Here is a 21,785-nt window from a genome sequence, read left to right as displayed (position 1 = left end):
CGTTACACCCTGGACGCACTCCTGTTTCCCCGGGGTGCGGGGAAGCGTGCTGTGGATGCCAGAGAGCAGGTGATCAGCTATGTATACCAGAGTGCGAGAGAGCACCCCAAAGGCAGTCTCCCAGTAATAATAATGTCATTGATTTGAGCTCTAAGTATCAGAAAACGCAGCTCTCTGAAAATTAGATGTACCACTGACCGCCACGAGGAGGCTGGGGATGAAGGTACACCCTGTGGAACCCTAGTGGAGCTTGTAGGAAAAAGGAAAAAATCAGTACCGCTAATCCTGCCTTTATTTAAAATTTTGACATTCCGCCTCTCATGAATGCTGCTGTATTAATTTTGAATTTCTAAGAAAAAATATTGCCTAAGACATTTATTTTGATTGCTGACTTTGAATACCTTACGTTTTTGAACTAAGGCCAATGTCTAACTTGCTTAATCCTAGACCTAGTCTTAGGATGGGCACGGAGGTGGCATTATGGAGGAGTCCCACGATTCCAGGTGCACAGAAAAATGGAACTCTTGGCGGATCTTATTGTGAAGAGCATGTTGGGTGAGTAGCTGAGAAGTCCTCCCTCTGACAGAAAATGGGTAAGTTGAGTCACTGTTTTTGCAAGTCTCTTCCAATCTCTAAGTCTTTTTTTTTTTTTTTTTTTTACTTTTTGGATCCCCTAGTTCCATTGGAACCTCTTGCATAGGCTGTCATGTGATCTTGTTCATGTGAGTTTTGTTTCCCTCTAGCTTGGGATGCTTGAGATCTGTCTGTGCCATCACTATTTTCTGCCAAGGCTGAGTACACTGCATTTAGTAAACGTTGGTTCAATTGTATGAGTTGGTTGCGTGGGTCCAAATTTGAACTTGAAATCTAAAAATTAAATGTAGCTTTTAGAAATAAGTCAGGCTACTTGCATTAAAAAAAAATGCTGGTGTTGGGATAGAGTGTTCAAAACTGTCTCGGTAGAGAAATCAAACACACACTCTTTTAGTACTTCTTAAAAGTATTTGGGTCTGGTGGAGGTGGGTGGGTAAGCGTGTACCCAGTTATCACAGGAGTAATTATCTGAGAGTGTTGAAGTGGTTTTTATCCCAGAAGTAAAAATCAGTTGAGAGGAATGATCCACTGAGAAAATGCATAAAATAATTTATTTGTCCCTTTTTGCTGTGAATATGAGTTATATAATTTCAGATTATCATTCACGTAGATGCTACATGAAAAAATGGGAGTACATACTATTTGCTCGTTTTTGTACATTATACACATGCGAGTATTAGAATCATATGCAAAATACTTTTATGGAGCATCTTACGTAAGTAAACTACTAAGCAGATAATTTCTACTAAGATTACATTTAAAAATTTTATCCTTATTTAAAAAATCTTTTTACTTAATGTTGATTAAGAAGAAAAAAGAAATTAAAAAAAAATCTATTTTAGTAAAGGAACTCAGGAACTCATTTATTATAGGGTCTTAATGTGTTCTCTCTTGGAGAAAAATTCACCATTTAACTGATCATGAAGACTAAAATAATGCAAATTTAATTATGGAATGTCAAAGATGGAGGTTAGTGAAGTACTTTTTTGGTAAAGGAACATCATAGAAATCCTCACATGGGTGGTATCACGTTTTTATAAAAGAAGCATCCTTAGCAGAGTGAGCAGAGAGATTTTTTTTACCTCCATGAGATGGGAGTCTAGCCTGAGGAATTCAGCTTGAATTTTGAAAAATCCATGTAAAATGTACATTCTGCTTTATAATCAATCTTGTTTTAGTATAAAAATAAAGTTGCTCCCCCTAACTTCCCTCAAATCTTTGAGTAATATTTACATTGAGGCAAGACACCCTGTGTTTATCCTGTGGCTTTACCTCCCTGGCACGCTGCCATTGCCTGCAGGGGTATGCATACCCCAGTTTGAAAGCTCTATCGTATCATGTATGTGGCTTTGGATAAGAAGAAAGAGCCTGTGCTCCAAGTCAGGGCATGTGGGGTTTGGTCTCAGCTCTGACATTAACTAGTTGTTGGCCACTGTCAGGTCACTTAATGTCTCTGCGGATTAAGTGTTCCTTTAATAGTAAAATGAAGAAGTTGAAAGTTTAGCACAAAAATCTATTATTTAATTACATTCTTCTAGACAGGTAATGTGTGTTATTCTCAGAATGAAAGATTCTTGTTGAGTTGTTGACATATAATTGTTTTTTAAGAACCATTTTTCAGTGGAAAATATGTGAGAAAAAAAATATGCATGTGATGGTTATCTTTAAAGCTAAATAATTTTTTTAAATATTATCTTCCTAATTTTGCCCTGAGTAATTAGGGCAGTAATAAGTCTGGATGCTATTTTTCCAAGTGGCTAAAAAATATTTATTATATAAAATCATCATTATCTGTCATTTTCTACTGTAAAGAATGTACAGAGAATGAGCAACATAATCACCCACAATCAAAGCATATTCTTATATGTATAAATATATCTTTTTATGATATTTGATAAGCAGAGTATCAACATTTTCATTGTTTTAAGTTTTGGTAAAATGATATATCATTTTAATTGACAGCTACAATTTTTTTGTTTGTTGACACAAAATGCGAATGAAATAGAATATTGAGAATTCATGGAATTCTCCGTGAGTCTTTCATGTTACTGCAAGTCTTACAGGAAGAGGCACTGACTGCTTTTATTCAGGACTATATTTAAAATTTTTATAATGAATAGCCTTGGAAGATATAGTGTCTGCCTCCTGAGCAAAGAGTAGGTGTATTTTTGGTTTTTTACTAAGCAGCATAATAAATGTAATGTCTCCCTTATGATAAAGATGAGACCAGGCAGGCTTTTACTGCCTAGTATAAAATATTTGGGTTTTCCAAGTTCAGGGTTCCTCTCCTCCAACACAACCCATTATATGTGACCACATCATCTGGCCTGATTCTCAGGTCTCTGGAAATTGTGGCTGGAGGAATTGGTGCAAATACACATACTCTGGTTGTGCTTGTTACTGTGAATACTAAACCGTCCCGAGTCTCTGACCCAGAACTCTCATATCATCTTCCAGCCTCTATGAAACTGTGGCTCACTCACTTGCTTCTGCCTATGTAGGTTTTTTCCTTTTAATGAAAAGTGTCCATATAATTTATTCAGCCTTCATATTTCTCTTTACCATCTCATGAACTTCCATCTTTTAAACTCAACTACTGAATTGAATTTTTGTATTATATTCCATTGTAATTATTCTTATGGTTTATTTATTCATTACTATATTGATGGACATTTATGTTGGGCCAATTTTTTTTTCTTTTTTGCTGTGATAATCAATGCTGTAATAAATGCTTCTGGATGTTACATCAGGTGAAATTCCTTGATGGTATTAATGAGTCATATCTAGGAATGTTCCTATCTGTATAGGATGACATTTTATTGAATTTTGCCAAACTAATTGGAGAAAAATTTTATCTCAGTGCTTTAATTTGTTTAGTGAAGATGAGTAGCTTTGAAATGCCTATTAGTTATCTGTATTTTTTTTCTTTGATTTTTCTTTTTTCTTTTTCTTTTTCTTTTTCAATTTACATCCAAGTAAGTTAGAATATAGTGTAATAATGATTTCAGGCCTAGAATCTGGTGATTCATCCCCTATGTATAACACCCAGTGCTCATCCCAACAAGCACCTTCCTTACTGCCCATTGCCCATTTAGCCATCCCACCACCCACAACCCCTACAGCAACCCTCAGTTTGTTCTCTGTTTAAGAGTCTCTTATGTTTTGTTCTCCTCCCTGTTTTTATATTATTTTTGCTTCCCTTCCCTTATGTTCATCTGTTTTGTATCTTAAATTCCATCATATGAGAGAAGTCATATGATATTTGTCTTTCTCTAACTGGCTAATTTCACTTAGCGTAATAGCCTCTAGTTCCATCCACGTTGTTACAAATGGGAAGATTTCTTTTCTTTTTTTTTTTTTTTTTTTTGATTTGACATCTAGGCTCTTTTCATACTTTGGCTATTGTCAACAGCGCGGTTATAAACATTGGGGTGCATGTGATCCTTCAAAACAGCATACCTGTATCCTCTGGGTAAATACTTAGTAGTGCAATTGCTGGGTCATAGAGTAGTTCTATTTTTAGTTTTTTTAGTAACCTCCATACTGTTTTCCAGAGTAGCTGCACCAGTTTGCATTCCCACCAGCAGTGCAAAAGAGTTCCCCTTTCTCCACATCCTCGCCAGTATCTGTTGTTGCCTGAGTTGTTAATTTTAGCCTTTCTGACTGGTGTGAGGTGGTATCTCATGTGGTTTTGATTTGTATTTCACTGACGATGAGTGATGTTGAGCATTTTTTTATGTATCTGTTAGCCATCTGGTTGTCTTCTTTGGAAAAGTGTCTATTCATGTCTTTTGCCTATTTCTTCACTGGATTGTTTGTTTATTGGGTGTTGAGTTTGATAGGTTCTTTATAGATGTTGAATACTAACCCTTTATCTGATATGTCATTTGCAAATAACTTCTCCCATTCCTTCGGTTTCCTTTTAGTTTTGCTGATTGTTTCCTTCACTGTGAAGAAGATTTTTATTTTGATGAGGTCCCAATAGTTCATTTTTGGTTTTGTTTCCCTTGCCTCTGCAGATGTGTTGAATAAGAAGTTTCTGTGGCCGAGGTCAAAGAGGTTTTGGCCTGCTTTCATCTCTGGGATTTTGATGGCTTCCTTTCTCATGCTTAGGTCTTTCATTTCTGTGAATCTTCATTTCATGTTAGTTGTTTAACTTTTAACATGCAGATGGAAATGACTTAAGCCCTACAAGCTAGATCTATAGAGCTTCCCAGTTCTTTCTTTTTAAAAAAAAATTTTTTTTAAACTTTATTTATTTTTAAGACAGAGACAGAGTGTGAGCAGAGGAGGAGCAGAGAGAGAGGGAGACACAGAATCCGAAGCAGGCCCCAAGCCCTGAGCTGTCAGCACAGAGCCTGACGCGGGGCTCGAACCCACAAACTGCGAGATCATGACCTGAACCGAAGTCAGACGCTCAACCGACTGAGCCACCCAGTCCCCTCCGCCCCCCCCCACCCCCCCCAGTTATTTCTTAAAGTCACCCAGTGATTCAGGTCATCTTGTAGCATCCTGTACAACTGTCTTCCCTTGCTTTCCTCTTCCTGGCTAATGCCTGCTGCCTAGCAGACTGCTGAGATAAACTATTTCTCTGTCCTCAAAGTACCCCTTCGCTGATCCCCAGAATCTATGCCCAAGATGCTATTACCTGATGTTCTAAGTGTTGCCATTGTTTAAATTGTCAGAGTGATTGTGGGTTCTGAGCAAATAGAGAAGCATCAGTCTCTTGCCAACCCTGTGACACATTTGTCACCATGGTTCTAAAGGAATATTGCCCATATGTATTTTTCTTGAAGTCTCTCAGGAAAAGAGTCATTTCTAGTGCTTACTTACATAAACCCATTTTCTCCCAAAATTCACACACAATCCTCCAAATAGCTACCTTAATAGGAACAGGAGGTGGTTCAAGTTTGGAAACATTCCTAGACTACCTGGAACAGCTAAAAAACCTCTAGACAGAACTCCAGCTTAACCAAATAATATAATTTTCAATTCTAAACCTGTGCTGGCTTCAGTGTGGTTTTACATTTTCTCCCAAGATCAGTGGGCCCCATGTCTACTCTCTATCTATGCCCTCACAAAGCCACCCTTTGACTATCCCTTGTGAATAGAGGAGAACATGCCCATCAGGGTTCTAGGTATAGAGTGTGGAAAAGATGAGGGGACAAGAACTCCTGGTGAGCTCATCCACTTGTCCCATGGGGTGGGCAGGATCAGGGGGTAGGGAGGCCAGAGGAAGACCTGAGCAGGAGCTTTTATCTTTTAATTTAATTTAATTTAATTTAATTTAATTTAATTTAATTTAGTTTTTTAAGTAGACCCATGCCTAGCATGAAGCCCAACATGGGGCTTGAACTCATGACCCTGAGATCAAGACCTGAGCTGAGATCAAAGTAAATTGTTTAACCAACTGAGCCACCCAGGCATCCTGAGAGCAGGGGATTTTAAATAATGGAGCCTGGAACAGAAGACCTCCTACCTGAAATTAGCATGGTAACTGGGTAGAGAAGTCATATGGTTCTTTAAAATGAATTTCCATTATAGGATTTCATTGTGTGATGTCATTAAAATAACTAATCCTTCCCTTACCTTGTTCAATTTAGACTTCATGAGTTATTGATACAGAGAAATTTATCCTAAATTGGCAGAGAAGTCTTATAAATGCTAGTCAGAATACTGTATTTTGTCACATATATGATTTAACAATCAGACATCTGAAGCATAAGTTCTCTCTCTATACATGTGTGGGAGTATGTACATGCATGCATGTATGTATGTATACATATACATTCACACACATACGTGCACACACACACACACACACCTTACTACTAGACAACATTTCAATGCCCCCAATGATCTTTTTCTCTCCTGGTTTTCATATCCTTGTGTAATCCTCTCCCCTTGCACATGGGCTGGATTTATGGACTCACTTCTAGTAAATAGAATGTGGCAGGAGGATGGGATATCACTTCTGAAATTAGGTTATAAAAGGACTGTAATTTCTGTCTTGAGGACCCTCTGTCTTGTTCTGTGGCCTGGTCTGAGGTAAACTTGCATGATGTTGTGAGCTGACCTATAGACCCACATGACAAGGTATTGTTGTCTCTGGCCAACAGCCGGAGAGAGGACCTGAAGTCTGCCAATAGCTGTGTGAGTCAGTTTGGGAGTAGATGCCCCTCTACTGAAGCCTTGAGATAACTATAGCCCTGGCCTGGCTTGCTGCCTTCTGAGAGATTCTGACCCAGAGGCACCCAGGTGAGCCACACTCAGAGTCCTGACACTCAAAATGGAAATAATAAATGTTTACTATTTGAAGCTGCTAAATTTTGAAGTAATTTGTTATGCAGCAATAGATAACTAATGCATTTATATGTGTATTATTGTATTATATGTATGTATGAATTTAAATTACAAGTACAAGGAAGGCCAAAAAGTCACATTTCTCTAGTCAATTCAGTTATTTTCAAAAGAATCCTTGTCCCTGTTACCATATGTAGTAAACATTTGACAAAATTTCTCATCCTGACAATTTCCAGATTAATATTTAAATCTGGAAAGATAAATTTACTCTTGGAATGTTAGCTACATGCAACCACATGTTTAGATGTAAAAATAAATTTGACTCTTTTATCATAATGTAATTTAATTGAAGGATAACTTCAAAAAAATTTTTTATTAAACTACAACTTAATCTAAATTGTGTTGTGTTGACTTTAAAAAAAAATCATTACCCAAATAATACTATTGGCAAGTCAATAAACAATTTTTTAAAGTCTTTTTATGAAAACTTTTTAAATGCAATATATATTTTTAAAAAATGGGACAGAATAGAGTACTATTGTTTTGTCAAACTTTGGGTATTATATTGGGGGTGTTTTATGTCTCAATACATTGTTTTCTCCGAAACTCTTTTTTAAAGTTTTTTTTTTTTCCCCTTTATTTAAGAGAGAAAGAGTGGGGGGAGACGGGCAGAGGAAGAGAAAGACAGAGAGAGAGAGAGAGAGAGAGAGAGAGAGAGAGAGAGAGAGAGAATCCTAAGCAGGCTTCACACTCAGAGTGGAGCCCAACGCAGGGCTCAATCGCACGACCCTGGGATCATGACCGGAGAGAAAATCAAGAGTCGAACACTCAACTGAGTGAGGCACTCAGGCGCCCCATCTCAGAGGCTCAGGGATCCAAAACTGCTAAGATTTTCTTCTCTATACTCCCATAGATTTTAAAGTAAATTTTAGAATGAAGACTCAGCTTGGAAGTCATTTTCCTTTTTTTTTTTTTTTTAATTTTTTTCAACGTTTTTTATTTATTTTTGGGACAGAGAGAGACAGAGCATGAACGGGGGAGGGGCAGAGAGAGAGGGAGACACAGAATCGGAAACAGGCTCCAGGCTCCGAGCCATCAGCCCAGAGCCTGACGCGGGGCTCGAACTCACGGGCCGCGAGATCGTGACCTGGCTGAAGTCGGACGCTTAACCGACTGCGCCACCCAGGCGCCCCGAAGTCATTTTCCTTTATGGCTTAGATTAGTTTTGCATAATAAGATCATTGTTAGCAGTGGCATCCAGGATTCTTGGGGACAGATTATTTGTTGCTCTTATTTCCTTCCATACTAAAGTGACAGGGAGAGACTCCCAAATTAGCTTCAGGAAGCCTAGGTTACCGTGTGTGGCCAGCGTGGGCCATCAAGCCATTTAAAGGAGTCTTCTTTCTGCATGAGATGACCCAACATCCTTCCTTTATGCACTCATTCATTCAGTCAGGCATTGAAATTGACTGAATCCCTACCATCAATCAGATACTCTGCCAAGGACTGGAGAATGTGAATAAGGCACTCTCCAAAGAAAAGGAGTTATGAAGCAAATAGTATTAGTACCCATAGCTCTAAACATACTTTAATTATGTTTGGTTCTGCTTGATATTGGCTGGTATTCAAATAGATTATTAAAGATGTTTCTATTATTTTCTCAGAGCCTGAAGTGTTTCAATTACTCTTGTACATAATTCCAAACTGTCTTATTGACTGTAATAACTGTGTGCTCTTTATTGCCTTTATTCAGCTGTAAGGTTCTTATTAAAGATGCTTTCATTACCAACTTTTCACACAAAGCAAGTAGGAGACAAAGGTTCAATAATCATTTTAATTATAGACACTACATTTTGGAAAGTAGTTCAGAAGAAATCTTTTTCAGAAGAAGTACAAAGACATTGAGAGGTTTTTTGCATTTCAAGTTTAATGCTTCTAAAGTTTTAGAAAATAATTTTTGTTTCATGAATCCTTTTTAGGTTATAACGAAGAAATAAAATGTGTTTCCACATTGGGGAATGGTTTCCAAGATGCTTGGCAATTTTCCTTATATTTGGATAGAAAAGATAGACAAACAGCTCATTTAGGCTCTGTCCAATTTAGCCTTTCCCTAGTGATCTGGATTATGCAGGAAGAAGCAGAAATCAAGCTAAAGGCCACCAGATCCCTACCATTTGTATAGGTGATGGCTTCATGACACTTTTGCAGGCACAGATTATTAAAAACAGGTGGGGAAATATGGGAAGGAGAGTGAGCTAATAAAACAAAGGAGAGAGAGCAAAAGGGGAGAAAAACATAAGGGAAAGGGAATGAAGAGAAGAGAGGAGACAGAGTCAAGACAAGAAAAAAGAGAGCAGAAATACAGAGAAACAGGAGAGAGAGAAAGGAAAGATGATCCGGAATTATACTGTCTCTTGATCACCCTCACCATTTGAAAAGAGAGGCACTACTTCATCCTGGATCTCATGGCCCAGGGAGGCTGGTAATTACAGCTCTCTAAACTCCTGGCATCAAGAATGGGCACATAATCCAAGATAGGCTAAGTAGAATAATCACTCCTAGATTTTTCAAGTTGTAACTAAGGGGAAAGGGGGGGGGGGTGTCTATTCGTGGTGGTGAAGCTATGTGGTGTAAGACCTAAAGTTAATATTACACGTACTGCCTTAATATCCAAACCTGGGAGGGCCTAGAATGACCTAACTCATGTCCCCCTCCTCACTCTCTTCCCACAGGCAGAGTGTCCTAGCCAAGCAACCCTCCTTATCCAACAGAATGAATACAATTGCTGCCTGTCCCTGAGTGGCAGGTTTCACTTCCTTGCCAGCCCAAACAATGATTCAAACAATCCAATCACATCCTTGTGTGGGAACGAAGGCATCTCACTCTCTTGTCACTACAGACTCTGCCTCCCACAGGCCCTGGCTATTCACTCTGTTCCAGAGCACACCCCCTGTGTGGTCTTGCATGTTATGCAGCAGCGTCCTCCCCTGGGCTGTGAGTGTAGGGCACTAATAGACTGCTACCCGTCGTATCTCTCCAGAGTCAGGTGTTATGCATTTGGTCATCCCCATGAGCCTGGGGTGAAGATCCTGCCCTTACCAATAATTTGAAGAGAAGGCAATTAAAACAAGCTGTGATATAAACCGGGGGCTGCTGGGCATGTTTCCAGCCATGTATAGTAGCTGGGCTGAGAATGAAAACGTAGCTCACGAAGAGTGGCAGAACTGGGAGAAAATGGGAGAAAATGATTTGGAATTCCTGGCTCTAGTCACCACTGAGGTCCTGCCTTTCCAGCAGTTTTCCACCTTTTTTTTTTTTTTTCTTAACTTCTTATCGCTTGATGAGGGGTTCTTTCAATGGCATCCAAGAGTTTAGATGGATGTAGGCAGCCAGGGGAAAGAGGGGAAAGAAGGAAAAGTAAAGAAAGAAAAGTTGTACATGGTGAGTCGGAATCAAGAACCAGCTACAGTCACCTCACTGTGAATCAGTGAAGTCAATATTTGGTTGCCTTCATTTGAATGGAAGTTAATGGCCTTTTATTTACTAAGTACCTAACTGTGTGACCTGTACAGTTCTTGTAGAATGAGAAGATATATAACAGGTGTAGAAGGCTGCTTATAGTCCAATATCATGAACAGGGAAAAATATCTCCAGACACATAAGGTATATTCTATAGTGGGATAAGGAAGATATCACCCCATGTGGAAAGTCAAGTATAAAGAAATTAGAATATTACTTTTCAGGATTTATATTTGAAAGCACTGAAGTTCTTTCTTGAAGGCCCACAGTTTTCTGTATAGAAAATGAAGGAATCTTAAAGTTTATATGCTGATGAACATTAGAAAAATTTTTTTCTCACTGAGGTGAAAGTCACATAGAAAGCATTGTTTTGATTTTTTTTTGTTTGTTTCTTTATTTATTTTGAGAGTGAGAGAGAGAGCACAAGCAGGGAAGGGCAGAGACAGAGTGAGAGAGAATCCCAAGCAGGCCCTGGGCTGTCCCTGTGGAGTCTGACACGGGGCTTGAACCCACAAACCACGAGATCATGACCTGAGCCGAAACCAAGAGTGGGACGGTTGACCAACTGAGCCACCCAGACATCCCAGAGAAAACATTTTAAAATGAACAATTCAGTGGCATTTAGTACAGTTACAATGCAACCATCACCTTTATCTGGTTCTAAAACACTTTCATCATGCTCAGAGGAGATCCATCCCTATCCCCATTTCTCCCTCCACCCAAACCTCCCCCACCCCAACCCTGGCAACCACTAATCTACTCTCTATCTTTATGAACGGCCTTGTTGTGGATGTTCCATATGAATGGAATATATGTCTAGCTTCTTTCACTTAGCAGAATGTTTTGGAGGTTCATCCATGTTTCAGCATGCTTCAGCAATTCATTCTTTTTAAGGCTAAATAGTGAACCTTTGTAACAATGTACCACAGTTTGTTTATTCTTTCATTTGTTGATAGATACTTGGGTTGTTTCTGTCTTTTAGCTATTGTGAATAGTGCTGCTAGGTAAATTTATTGGAACGCTTTGTTATTTGTTAGAACACTTGTCTTCAGTTTTTTAAGGTATATGCCTAAGAGTGGAATTACTGGGTTATGTGCCAATTCTGGTTAACTGTTGGAGGTGCCATCAAATTATTCTCTAAATGTGGCAGCCTAAATGTAACTGGATTTCACAACCCTAGCCACAACTATTGGTCAGTCACAGAAGCTAGTACAATCAGTTTTTGCCTAGACTCTTTCCATTGTCTTATCATTAAACTGTTAGTGTATGATCTTAGAAGCTGCTGTTAGCCATGTTTCTACCTAGAAGGTGGACTTAAAATAGAAGAAAATGAAAGTAACATACAGAGCAAGAGCAGGTCAAGTTTAATGGTGTTAGTTCTTCCTTCTAGCTAGTTCTATGCCTGCTTTACTTCATTGCAGTTTGGTTATGGAAGTTAATATACTTTCCTTTTGGTTCAAGCTACTTGACATTAGATTTCTCTACTTTAAATCAAAAGTCCGACCAAGTTAGTTGATGTGGTAATATTATCTTGAGGTGAACTTCTTAATACCCTGGCATTTTCACATGCATGTGTCGTTTCTTGGGTCTATATCTGGCCCAAACTGACCCTTATTTCTAGTATAACGCTTGCCAGAACTTCTGTCTACTGATATTCCTGCTCCTCCCCTCCACCAAATTAAGAACTAATAAGAAAATGTGAAAATATTTCTGGTAGAATTGTATCTTTTTTCTTTCTCTTTAAAAATTTACATTACTGTAGTTGGAGAGCTGCCAAGAGCTTGAAGTACAGCTGCATTTTTGAATTAATTAAATATCATAATCCTGTTTGCAGTTTCTATCAGTAACTAGAATGAATGTTATAGAAAGAGCATTTACTAAAAGGAATGTGTTGTGTAATTTAATGTATGCTAAATGTAGGTGGTCTAAAGACTATTTTACTGCATTCCTAATTTTACCCATAAACTTTAAAAATTCTGTCACTGAAGTGTGAATACCATTCAACAAAAGGAAGTCAACTAAGCCCTTTATATAACATTATTTTAAATAATCTTTTCTATATTTTCGAAGTCAGATTGTATAGTTAGTTAATCCATCTACCTATTGTAATATTAGGTGGTGAAAAATGTCCTGCATCCTGTCTCTATACATTCTTTTTCAATTCCCTTTTGTTGACTTTTCTTATATTTTGTATCATAGCTTTGGTAACTAGGATGTCGTTGGGTGAAGAAAATCCCTTATTTCCGATCTTTGTCATTTACAAATTAGTGACTCAAAGTATTACATGTGCACTCCCATAATTGTTTATCTTGGTGTGGCCCATGCTGAAAATTATTTCTGCTATCAAAATTATTTTGTTCTTTGACTTGATCTGCTGGTATTTTTTGGTTATGTTTTCTCTAGAAGTCAGGAATTGCTTGTCGGAAATCCCTTGACAAGAAAATTTACTAAGAACGTTACTGGATTGGTAAACTTGACAGTTTCTTTGCTAACAAATTCTAGCTTCCATAGCTTAACTTCTTACCCTACAGCTATTTTTTCCTCTCGCATGATTTTCTTCATATACTATTGTGGTTTGGATACTTTTTTATTAACTTTGTTTTGTTACTTAGATATGGATCACACTTAAACTGTATAGCTATGATAACTTAACACTTTGTATTACTTAAGATAATTTAAGACACTTTCTTTAACTGGTGGAATGATCCTGAGGCTCTTGTCTGGAGCTCCATTGGAGGAGACCCATTGGAAAATCACACAGTCTGGCTACGGCTTTTTCCTACAGTGGCTTTTATAACCTGGATCATATTCCGTTTATCTATAAATGATCTCGGTTGTTGTTTCCAACAACCCTGAGTATAAGTCCCTGTGATTTATCATGTACAGAGTCACTAACTGGTTCATTGTCAGTGATAGGTGCTAACTTTGGAGTAAAGGGGTTGTCCTAAGTTATGAAATTTTCATTATAATATCAGGACACTAAGCTTTACTTGTTTACACAGTAAAGAACAGTAAAGAAGTATCTTGTGTCTATTAATAAGAAATCCAAAGGGCGATCAGTTCTCAGGGTCAGAGCTCTAGATCTCTGCTAGTTTTATTTTTAATTTTTTTAAGTTTATTTATTTATTTTGAAAGAGAGAGTATGGGGGTGGGAGCAGAGAGAGAGGGGGAGAGAGAGAATCCCATCAAGACTCTGCACTGTCAGCGCAGAGCCTGATGCAGCGCTCAAATTCATGAACCACGAGGTCATGACCAGAGCTGAAATCGAGAATCAGATGCTTAGCCCACTGAGCCACCCAGTTTTCCCTAGATCTCTGCTAACTCTATTTTTTAATTTTTATTTATTTTTACTTGTTGATTTATCTTTTAATTTTTTAGAGGGAAAGAGAGCACAAACAGGGGAGAGGAGCAGAGGGACAGAGAAAGAGAGGGAGAGACAGTGTATCCTAAGTAGGCTCTATGCTCAGTGCAGACCTGACGACCTGGGATCATGACCCGAGCTGAAATCAAGAGACTGAAGTCAAGAGACCAACTGAGTCACCCAGACACCCCTCTGCTAACTTTAAGTCCTATACTCCTCTAAGTTGATTTTCTTTTCAGGTTTTCAGTTAGCCTTTCCCATCCCAAAACAGTATTAGCAGCTCCAGATTTTACTTCTGATATGCCACTATTGAGAGGAGTGCTTACTTTCTATTATCACCTTATGGAAGGGGAAACATTTCCCTAAATGCTTCCCTTCCATGTACCCTTGGCCAGAATGGAGTTACATGCCCACCTAAAATCAGTCACTGGTGGGGTGCCTCGGTGCCTGGGTGGCTTGGTTGAGTGTCTGACTCTTGATTTTGACTCAGGTCATGATCCCAGAGTCATGGGATTGAGCCCCCCATCAGGCTCTGTGCTAAGCGTGGAGCCTGCTTAAGTCTCTCTCTCTCTCTCTCTCTCTCTCTCTCTCTCTCTCTCTCTCTCTCTGCCCCTTTCCCTGGCTCTCTCTTTCTCTCATTCTCTAAAAAAAATTCAAATCAAATCAAATCAATCACTGGCAAGGAGAGTGGTATTGCTATGATTGGTAGACAATCAAGATCCTCTCTGATGTGCTATCTGCCAGGGGGACTCACCCTTCACTGAACTGGGAAGATGATAGTTTGCACTCATCCGCCTGGACTCCCACATAGATGCCCTCCTCCACCTGCTAGAGTTCTACACCACCCAATGGGCTGTCCTCCTTCCCCAAGGACATGATCCTCATGTGGCTTGAACTCTGACACTATATCCACTTGTCTATCCATCTATGCTCCCCCTACTCTTGGGGAGCTGCTCTGCCAGTGTGCTGAGGCTGAATTCCCTGTATGGGCCCACTGTGTGCATGGACGCCTTCCTCATCTGCTTGGGCTGTGACGCCTGTGACCTCCTTCATACCAATGAGATTTGACTGCTTGCCCAGCCGTGTTCTGTTCCAGAAAGAGTTAAACTATGCTCAGATGCAATTTTTATAGAAGTCTATTTAAAGAATAACAAATAGCTATCTATTTAAAGAATGGCAAATAGCTATGTACAAAGTAAAAATAAAGCAATGAGACTTTTCCACTCACAGAAAAAAAAAGGAGTTGTCAGAATAGAAAGCTGTGATAGTGTATGTATACTGTTGCTATAAGACATACAGCTAATACGTATGGTGTTCATAGAATAAGAAAAATATAACTATTCCCCCCAACCCATTAGCAGTATCTCATGTTGCAGATGAGATACAGAGAATAACAATTTAAAATGACATTTGAACTTTTCTTTATTGTTAATTTTTTTTTTAAATGTTTATTTAAAACCCCACGGGGGTGGGGGGGCGGGGCACAAGCAGAGTGTCAGTGGAGAAGGGGCAGAGAGATGGAGACACAGAATCCCAAGCAGGCTCCCGGCTCTCAGCTGTCAGTACAGAGCCAGACAGATGCAGGGCTCAAACCCATGAACCATGAGATCATGACCCGAGCTGAAGTCGGATGTTCTACTGACTGAGCCACCCAGGTGCCCCTCAAATAACATTTTAATGTTTAAAACTGTGTAGCAACCCTTGACAGTTAGAAAAATAAGAATAAGAACCTGGCCCTATTGTTCCCAGAAATGAATTTAAAATAAAATAGTTGCTTTTTAAGAGTTGATGTCATGGTACTTAATAGTCCCCAGCACAGCTGCATTGCAAGAAGGCAACTTTGAGTGGCAATAAAATAAACCTTTTATGTTGCTATCTTAGCTGCAAGATTTCCACAGCATATTCATTTTACAGATGAGAAGCCCGAGGCATGGAGCGTTAAGTACGAGGTCCAAGATCACACAGCAAGCAGGCAGAACAGGCAGGACCCACTCCCATGCAGCCTGGCTCCTGTGCCCTTCTCTATAGTGACTGCTGACCTGTGGGAAAAATACCCAACTGCGGTATTATCTTTAATAGGAGAAAGCTGGGAAGTAACTATAGAAGAGAAAAGGTTAATGAATCATCTGTTCTGTGGAAATTAAACAGCTGTTAAAGAATGATGCAACCAAGTCACATTTATTGACAAGCAAAGGTGTTTAGTTTATCACCCAATGTTTGCTGTAAACACTGAGTAAGACCATCTATAGATTATAGGGAGAGTAGTTGTGTAAACCTATAAATGCCCAAAGCAGGATGGAAAGATTCCAGGCAAATTGTCCTCAGGGTCAGTTGGGAGAAGAGCAGGATCTGGGATGTGAGAAGAGGAATCTCAGGGGATAGAGGTATATCAACATGATGCAGGAAGGAAAGGTCAAACACATCCCCTGAGGTAGAGGAATGCTCAAGAGGGTTACACTGTCCAGAGGTGGGGGTGGACCCCACAGGCTGGAGGCAAGGGCTTGTCCTCTCTCAGTTTCATGCAGGGACATCACCTGCCCAGACCAGCTCCAGGGTGATGTCAGGCATATGTAGGCCAGGAGTGCTCACCTAGATCCTTCATCTTTTCAGGGCTAACAGGCACCCTGTGCCTACCAGCGTCTCTCAGGTAAATGCTGCAAAGAGCAAAAAAAGCTCAGATGGGTCCAAGACTCAGGTGTCCCTTTTGGAGCCTCTGTTGGGGATTGAGCAGCCCTTACTCATGAATGGTCTACTCAGAATATCCTGACCTGGCTTCTGTTTAACTCCCTTCAGGGGAAGTTCAGGAACCTCCATCATGTTCTGAACATGTGGCTGGTGCAGGGTAGGGGAGCTACACACAGGAATGAGACTCAGTTCTTGGCCTGGGGAGGTGAGTGGCCAGGGTTAATTTGCCAGTCTGTTGCCTGTGAATCTTGTGTCATTCCATTGGAGTGGTTTTGTTTTTGACAGTGAGTAAGGACCCACTTCCAGAATGTCAGGCCAAATGGGTAAGGCCAGGAGACTTGGAGCCCTTCTGTCATAGTGGCTTCTTCTGTTTTCATACCTGTCACTGCATGATGTTACTTGTCAACATATGAGTAACATTGGGCTTCCCTGCTGGAGTTAAACTCCACAATGGCAGATCTTTCCATGCAGCCCAGATCCTGAACCCAGGATCAGAGAGGGAAGACTCAGCCTGGCCCCTCTGGCTGGCTCCCTCTAACTAGTCACAAGGTCCATTGGGTAGTTGAGAGAGTCCTGGGGCCTCATAAGGGGGGAAGGTCCCCATGCTTGATGTCTCCATTGGTACACTCTGAAGGTGGCCCTAGGATGGGAGAGGATAGGGCTCCAAGGCTTCTCCCAAGATGGCATGGTGGTTATCCGCATATGGTTTCATTTCTTACAAATTCACTGCACAGTTTCAGGGGTATTGGAGCTCTCTGTTTAGCAAATGTCAGAGACATTTTAGGTAACATTTGGGGACCTGTGGAAGTTAGGAACTTGATGAAATTAAAATGGAAATAATTTTATGGAGAAAAAAGTCCAACTGGAGTTTCAACTGGGATTTCACTAAATTTATGGATTAATTTAGGGAAAATTCAGATCATTATAAGTTATTAAGATTTCCAATACAGGTACAGGAGATTGAAATCTTACTTGTTTTGAGTTTGGTATCTGAGAGGGCAAGATCATCTTTTTTTTGCTCCTTTTTTTTCTGTTTTTTTTTTTTTTTTTTTTTTAAGGCTGACTTGGCTGTTTTTAAAAAAAAAATTTTAAATGTTTATTTTTGAGACAGACAGAGAGAGAGAGCACAAGTGGGGGAGGAGCAGAGAGAGGGGGAGACACAGAATCTGAAGCAGACTCCAGGCTCTGAGCTGTCAGCACAGAGCCTGACGCGGGGCTCGAACTCAGAGACCATGGGATTGTGATCTGAGCCGAAGTTGGATGCTTAACCGACTGAGCCACCTAGGTGCCCCCTGACTTGGCTATTTTTGGTTAAATATGTGATATTGGGCATGGTCTGTGACAGAATTTGTACTTGATCTTGGAGTAAGCCTTCAGGAGCAGCATGAGGAAGTGGTGACAGCATTATTCTAATATCTTCGGTGAATCGCTTGACTATGGAAGGTTCTTCTTAGTGATTTTTGATATAATGAATAGCAAGTTAGCCATAGTGATTCTATTAAATATTTTTAACATTTTTAACATTTAATATTTCATATTTGACATTAAATATTCTAACATTACTATTAGCTCTCTTCTTTCTGTCTGTTCTTACTCCTCACAAGAGTTTTATTTACCCGAATGTATTTGCTTAAAGTCTCCTATTTTATAAGCACTGTTTTAAGCCCTAGGGACTTAACCAGGAAAAATTAAAAATCAAAATCTTTTGCCCTTATTAAGATTACGTTTTAGTGAGTACAACTCAGTTATACAACATGATGTATCTTTGGCCAGAGATGTGTCCATGAAAATAGGAAAAAGTTGATGCTCGATGAAGATGTATTTAATTTGAGCTGTGTGTCATATTTCTGGCCTCTCCCACTTCCCAGCACGTGGTTAAGTTGCCCTTCCTTGATCTCTTTTGATTGAGTGGGGCCAGATAACTAATTATTACTTATGAGTTATAAATAAAGATAATTTGGGGCACTTCTGGGTGGGAGCATTGAAATGCCAGTGTAAGATAATCTGGGACACTTCTTTTGCTCTGATCTGAGGGTGGGCAACATAGGAGATGGTGGCTGCTTCATCAGCCTGGGCTCCTGAATGACTGAGACAGTTTGTGATATTGATCCTCTGAGATTTTGTGGGGGACACATTGTTTGTTCCTGCAGGATAGCTCAGCCTGTGCTCACTGATATAACAGGTTTAAAGGAAAGCAAAATGAAACATGTTATATTAGGATTTGTGAGCAGTAAGGTGCCAAATTATACTTGTACAGCACAAGTAGGCAGATATAGATCAGGTTTTGTAAAATATTCCTTCCACTAGAATCCATGGGAATCCTCTACTAACTGCCTCTTGTTGTCTTTTTCATTTTCCTGTTTCTGGTCACTGGCCCCACATTCCATGCTCGCAGCTCTGGTTCATTCCCTATTTAGTGCCTGGCACCTTCTCTTCATACACTCTCTGATGCTGTTGAATTGGAGCTGGCATTGACCTTTTATTATGGATACCACATATTTCTGGTTTCAGTCATTCGATTCTCTACATTATGCAAAGTACAAACGTGAACATCTTCTTTGCAGCCTAATAGGTCATTCGGTCTAGCTGATATGCTAATTTATTTGAGAGGGCCAAGGTAATGATGCAGTGTTCCATTGCATGTTGATACACTTAGGCTGACTTTCTTATTTTCATCATTATTACTTTATTAGTAAATGACATTTTGGTTCTCTTATGTCCATTCCATTTTCCTCCCCAATTTAAATGAATGAGGATTGGTAATATTGGAGAACCACTTAGGCAACTAGAACTGTGGGATATGTTGCTAGGGCAGTATTGTTCAACATTGGTTCTCTGATAGAATTAAGAGCTCTAAAAGACTCCAGACCCAGGCAGCACTCCAGACCAACTGCAATGGAATGACTGTGCCAGGACTTTGGCATCAGTATTTTTTAACCCCCTCTCCCCTCCTGTTGATTCCAATATGCAGTTGAAGTTGAGAATCACTCTTGTAGACATTAGTGCTGTGTCGGGTGAGGGCAGGTAGCCAAGGTAACTAGCTGCAGAAGGACACAGAGGAGAATGAGGACTAGGAGATAAAGTCTTGCAGGGCCTCCCAGTGAATACTGGCATGCTATACATCTTATTCCTGACGTGCATCAAAGTTGGGCTTAGACACACTTGACGTCTACCAGGATTCTGTATTTTGTGCTGGCTTCTCCTTCTCTCTTCTCCTCCAGCCAGAGCTTGAAAAGCTACTCCTAGGGTAGCAAATATTTAAAAGGCAAATCTAGGTGAATAGAATCATATTGCAAAGTCCATTAGGAGAGAGGCAACGCCTAAAGGATAAAACAAACAAAAAAAAAAAAAATGGGAAGACACCAGAATGGAGTCGGGAGGTTGAGCAAAGGTGAGAAGGAAGGGTGGATTTTTACACGCAATGGTACAATGAGGCTGGGAACCCCAGCTCCATTGTTGGGGCAGCCACCTTTAAAGAGCACGGTGAGCCTGGGCAGGGAAGAAAGAGCAGATGGCATGTGGCATATTTTGAAATAGAAGCCAATCCTTAGCAAGTAATAAAAAGTGACTTTAGCAAAATTGTTTCTATATCTATTCTTCTTGAATGATAGAATAGGGCTATATTAACATTTTTTTAGGCAAAGAAAATCATTCATTTATGAGGAAAACCCTCCAGCAGTTGAATGTCTCATAAAAATGACACATCTTAGACAGAAAGTAACCTGTGTTCACCTAGATCTTGTACCTCAATATAATTCTACTAGGGTGGGTTAGGGGTAAGTGTTTTACACTTTAAAGGTATAGAAAGATACTCTGTAGGCTGGGTTGGCACCCACTTCCTTGCTTACGTGCTTTTCCCTTCTCCTTCTAACATCCTTTTCCGACATTCTCTCTCTCTCTTTTTCTCATCTTTTTCTAGCCTTCTGCGCTTAGGAGATCCCCTGCCTGCCACAGTGACTCCACCCATCAGATCAACACCCTGGGAGGTTCTTGCCCTCCCTTCTGTTCTGGTGTTTCCTTTCATCAGTACCATCCTTTCTTGCCACTTGTGTCTGTTCTCTAATCTCAAATTCTTGTCTCTGTCAGGAGGCTTTTTCTAAACTGTGTGACTTCATTTCTCTGCTGCTTCCATGAGCTCCCTGAGAAGCCTGAAGCTCAGCTAAATCTCTCCAGGACTATGTGCAGTAACGTACCCAGTGAAGCTTTGTTTAGCATTCCCGAGAAATGAGTCACCTGAGCCCTCCATGTGTAGAGAAAGCTGAGAAGGCCTACCTGAGTGGCCGAATGCTCCCTGAACCTGAAGTCTGCAACCCTCAGTTGAGAGTGTCATTATGTCCTCTCCTTGATCTTCTTGCTTTGGATCTAGTAGAATATCTCCTTGTTCTGTCTGTTCCAACCAAAGGAAGACTGCCAGAAGTCTGTCTGGGCATGATTTCCTGGATGCTTTGTTTCTATATTTTGTAGTGAGAAAAAATGATGAGGTTTCATGTAGAGGATGTTGGTGGTAGTTCCCACGTTCATTCTGCCTCTGTGTCTTACTCTTTGATGCCTGGGACCACTTGCCTCTCTGCTCTGTCTACTATCTCCCTGACCTCTGCCATTAAATGGAATTTCTTCTTAATGTTTATTTATTTATTTTCAGAGAGAGAAATAGAGAGTGTATGCACGTACATGCACGCAAGCCAAGGAGGGGCAGAGGCCAACAGGTGGCTCGATCCCATGAACCATGAGATCATGACCTGAGCCAAAATCAAGAGTTGGGCAATTAACCAACTGAGCAACCCAGGCGCCCCTAAATGGAGATTTTTAACTTCATTAAGGGGGGAAAGTGGGGTAGGAGAGAAAAAGTACAGAACAGCTCAGAATCTCTGGGGGCGGGAAATAATTTAAAAACTTTTCCACTATTATAAGATTATTGTATATTTTTATAAGAAACAAAAAGTCTTGCTTTTTTAAAAATTATGCTCCAGTGACTTTATATTGGTTAACTGCAAACATTTTTAAAGGAATCTTTTTTTTTTTTCTCATAATAGGGTCAATTTTTTTACTGCTCAGTGTAAAATTCCTTATTTGGTTCACATTTGTTACAAATTAGATCATTAAATTCTTAATGCCCTATTAAAGAACTTCCACGTCTCACATATTCAATATGCCCTTAACATAATTTTCCAGCGTATTCCTATGTACTGACTTAAATTTTTTTAACTATAACACATATTTTTAAACTAATGAATCCTGGCTCTATTCTTTTTCCCTTATGGCATTCCTTTATCATCACCACTGGTGACATTTTTTTTTCTGTTCTTTCTCAACTTCTTTAATT

The sequence above is a fragment of the Panthera pardus genome, unplaced genomic scaffold (assembly GCF_024362965.1).
Source record: "Panthera pardus isolate Hobbes unplaced genomic scaffold, ASM2436296v1 HiC_scaffold_8, whole genome shotgun sequence".
Classification (NCBI taxonomy): Eukaryota; Metazoa; Chordata; class Mammalia; order Carnivora; family Felidae; genus Panthera; species Panthera pardus.
This window is presented reverse-complemented; position numbering follows the sequence as displayed.